This window comes from Callospermophilus lateralis, unplaced genomic scaffold, assembly GCF_048772815.1.
Source record: "Callospermophilus lateralis isolate mCalLat2 unplaced genomic scaffold, mCalLat2.hap1 Scaffold_98, whole genome shotgun sequence".
Taxonomy (NCBI): domain Eukaryota; kingdom Metazoa; phylum Chordata; class Mammalia; order Rodentia; family Sciuridae; genus Callospermophilus; species Callospermophilus lateralis.
The window spans coordinates 3,858,708-3,863,207 of NW_027517992.1; the positions used below are offsets into that span (position 1 = coordinate 3,858,708).

The following is a 4,500-nucleotide window of genomic DNA, read 5'->3' on the forward strand; positions in this document are numbered from 1 at the left end:
GCTCTAATCATTCTTTTTTACCCCATGTTTTAGGTGGTGGCCTCCTGTTATCACATATGTCTCAGCTCTGAGAAAATCCTTCCTCTTGAAACATGTGTCTAAAATTTCACAACTCTCTACCTCCTGTAATTATCACATATTACTTAAGTAACTTATTACTTATTGACCCATATTATTACTTTTTTATATTAATATATTTATCTTTCTAGTATATTGTATGATCCAAGAGAAAAAAAGTCGTGTCTTATTCAATTTTGAATTCCCAATGTATGTATTAAATATATATTGCATGCATCCTATGATATAGAGAATAAGTGGTAGAAAATTTTGAGGGATTAGTAAAGAGTACAGAGGCAGAAAAATACTCTAGAGAGACTTAGATATATGAAGCAACACATCCCACCATTATGTGTAACTATAATGCAACCTTTAAAAAATATGCAAAGAAAAAAATACATCTAAAGACACTGGTGACACTTGAAACATTTGACATTATCTTGATTAATGTGCAAACCCATATTCATAAGTAATGTATGTGTGCTATTTCTTTTTGATCTAAAAAGGTTCTTCCCATTTTATTGCTATCCTACTGTGTTAATCCATATTATAAAATGTCCTTAAAAATAAAGTAATCTTATTAGGGTTAAATTTATAAGAAAGTATAAACTCAAAATGATGAGCCTGATCCTTTTTTGTTTTTTTTTTTTGTTACTACTACTGATCTGATAAAGTAAAGAAGGGGCTGGGATATGACTCAGTGGCAGAACACTGTGCTAGCATGGGCAGAGCCCTGGGTATAATCCCCACCACCTCCAACAGCAACCACAACAGCAATGAAGCAGAGAAAAAAATCATATTCCTGACTAATGATACAACTTTTTTCATTGTAGATAAAATTCTCAAGTATTTAATCTCGCTTTTGCTTTACTATTAAATAAAATTTTTTGATGAGAAATCATCTAGCTTCCAGGGTTTTACACATCACATCAGTTTATTTTCTGATTCAAGGATATTTGGACTTCTGTAACTTTATTTCTTGCTATAAAGTAAAATATTAAAACTTGACTTGTGAGTGGCTAAAATTCTGTAGAAACACTTCCTCAAGAGAATGAGTTTTTCCACAGAATGTTGTTTCAAAAAATAAATACTATTGCTGAAATACAGAAATCTTTTTGTTTTGTTGTAGTATAGTGATGTTTTTCTTACAACAATCATTATTTCGAATATTAGTCAAAATGATTCTAAAACTGTGGTAAAATAATAAAAGAAAGAAGAATAGCAAACTAACAATGATAAAGTTCCAAAAGGAGAAACTAAAAGTAGTCAAAGGGGAAATATTAACTAAAATTGCTAAAAGAAAAGAAAATATATTGACAAAATAATGTCACTTTAAGATATCACAGTAAAATGAAAGACAGATAGGTTTCAATTTAATGACTGCTTGGTGACCTATATGAAATAGATTGATTTTCCCAGTCTCACTTTAAATAGAAAATGATCCATAGCCCAAGAGAAGAATAAAATCTAAGTTAAAGAAAACTTTACTCAAAAAATACTTCACAAGGTTTTTCCATTGAACTAGCTGTAAAGTTTCTTAGAAATATTTCAATTTATAAGACAGGAAAAAATAAATAGGTTATTTTTGAGACATTAAATTATTGTTAATGATAGATTAAACTATAAATAAAAACTATTACTGAACTTTTGTGTTAATTAGAATGACTTTAGATATTTCAGATTCACCTTATGGCTTATAATATTCTAAGTTACTAGATAAGAATCCACCATTAAGTACAATAGAACTATAATTTTAATTCCTTTTGCTTTAAAAAAAAGTTTACTATCAGTGGTATAATTGTAAAGTAGATGGTTTCAGAAAACTGAGTAGGTACTATCAACCTTCAACGTCTCTGAGCCGAATATACAGAGAAAAGAAGGAAAAGCTAGAATTCTGTGCTTTCCCCTACACTGGGCCCAGCACCCTCCACTTCCAGCAGAGTGAAGAGACCAGAAGGTTCCTGCCAACCTTCAGCATGGTGATGTGGATTCCATATGGTTTTGGGGTTTTGTTTGGAGACAGGAAGGTATAAAAATGAATTTCGATCTGAAGGGTGTAGAGGTTCTTTTCCCATTGTACTCTGCTCAAGGCATTTTCACCCCAAATCAATTGAGAACCATGATTTGAGAAATGAGACCTCAAGGACAAGGAGACACAGTAAAAGAAGTAGTGAGGGGGAAAACAGACTGCAACTTGCTCTAGGGACTGAATTGAAGAGAGAGAGAGAGAGAGAAGAAGAAGAAGAAGAAGAAGAAGAAGAAGAAGAAGAAGAAGAAGAAGAAGAAGAAGAAGAAGAAGAAGAAGTAGTAGTAGTTTGAAATCCATGTGTTTACTTAATCATCTTCTTCATTCTCCTCCCACTCCTCCTCCTCCTCCTCCTCCTCCTCCTCCTCCTCCTCCTTCCCCTTACTCATCATCTATATCAGGAACCCAGAAGAACTGCAACAGATTTGGCCATATATCATTTTTGATGACCTCTCCTAAGTCATCTGCACATGCATCAGAAAGGTCAATAAACCAGGTAAAGAAGGGATCTGGTTCTTCATGCTGTGTCTTCCCGCTGGCTTTATTATGCACTTGACTTGAATGTTGTTTCAAAACCTTTCCAGTTGATTTTTTTTTTAAATTTCAGTGACTTTTAACATGGATCACTATTCTCATTCAGATGAAATTCTTTGGAGAGAATTTTTATTTTCCAAGTAAGGATTTTCATCAAGATAAAAATCTATACTGTAACTTGATTTGATATCTTCAAATTCTTTCACTTAAGCTCAGGTCAAATACAACACCTCTTCATCTTCCTCCCCACGAATTGCAGACACTTATGGATGATTGACAAATGTGACCCCAAAATTTGGGATTTTTGTGATCAATTCTGACCTTTTCTGAAAAAATGATTGGTGACATTTGCTATATTTCTGTTCTACTTTCAATATCTCCTCACTGGCCTGTTCATTAAGTCTATTTCATTTTGTTCTTCATCAATATACTCAGTTGCTTCTTCCTTTTATTTTTCACTTTTCAGAATGCCCAGAGTGGTGGATAAAGCCTTATGCTTTGAAGCAGGAGGCAGTTTGGGATTCTTACTTTGATAATGGAGTGAAGATTTGGGGGCCATCCTATGAAGAATTCTAGGAGCAGACCCATGAATCTCCCACGTCACCAAGGAGAAGAACAAAAAGAGAGGGAAAAAATATTTTAAAATATCTTATTAAAAAGAACATGAACATGAAGTAAAATTTGTTCAATATGTATGACAAAAAAAATATTCATAAAAGAAAATATTTGCCCAACACACTCAGTTTAAGGGGAAAATCTTTCCTCTTTATTAGTAAATACTTGAATCTAATTGCATTCCTGATCCTATTCTCTGCCCTTCCTAGTCAGATATAAACTTTTTCCATATTTTTGCTATTTCCTTAGGTATGTAAGTATCTATAGATACTGTAACTTTGTTTTTTCACATTTTAAAATATTTTCTGGGCTGGGGATCACTTTTTAACACACATATTTGTGTTTGAATTTATTTTTAAATAACTTATTTTCCATTTATGAGAGTATTTTCAATTAATTAATTAATTAATTGTTTCAGTGCTACAGACTGAACCTAGACATTCACATATGCTAAGCATACACTCTACTACTGAGCTAAACCCTGGCCTTAAAACAGTTATTTTTAAATATTTTTCCCAGTTAATGGCTGATCATCATATATAGTGTTTTGGATTAAAGATAGTTCTAAATTTTAAACTTTTTTACATTACTATTTATAATTTCATGACCTGGTTATTGATTATTAATGTATACTCACAAATGAAGCTTTAATTTTTAGCAAAATAGTCTTTTGATAAAAAAAACTGTGTTGATTGATTTAATAGGTAAATTTCATTACATATGAGTTTTCATGTGCATTAACATGATCTGATGATCCATTTATTTGAATGTATTTTTTAATTTTGATTTTTTTTCTCAAAAAGGATATGTGTAACTCTCATTATAAATGTAGGCTTGGATTGTGGCTCAGTGGTAAAGTGCTTGCCTAGCATGTGTGAGGCACTGGGTTTGATTCTTAGCATCATATTTAAAAAAAATAAAGATATTGTGTCCATCTTCAGTTAATTTTTAAAAAATGTAGCCTGAATTTTAACCTGTACTGCTCTAATGAGTGGCTACAAATCATGTTCCCAAAGTATTAATTTTGTTATAGGTGTATATACAATCTAATTTTCATTAAAAAGTTTAAAGAACAAAATAAATAAGAAAAAGAAAACTACAAAAGCAGAACATAATGAGCCTCTGTATACCTTCCAAAATAATTATGACATTATTTGAATTGCAGAAGTCTCCCCCTTGATCTTTCTTGAGTCGAGAGATAACTGCTATCATCATTTCTCAAGTAAAAGTTATTTTGAAAGTATGTGGAACCATTGTCAAACCATTTG

General features: G+C 31.7%; 1 pseudogene; it reads right to left on the minus strand.

The window, feature by feature from the left end:
* Window positions 1-2,391: 2,391 nt before the first annotated feature.
* Window positions 2,392-3,176, minus strand: LOC143386175 (protein SET-like; annotated as a pseudogene).
* Window positions 3,177-4,500: the final 1,324 nt, after the last annotated feature.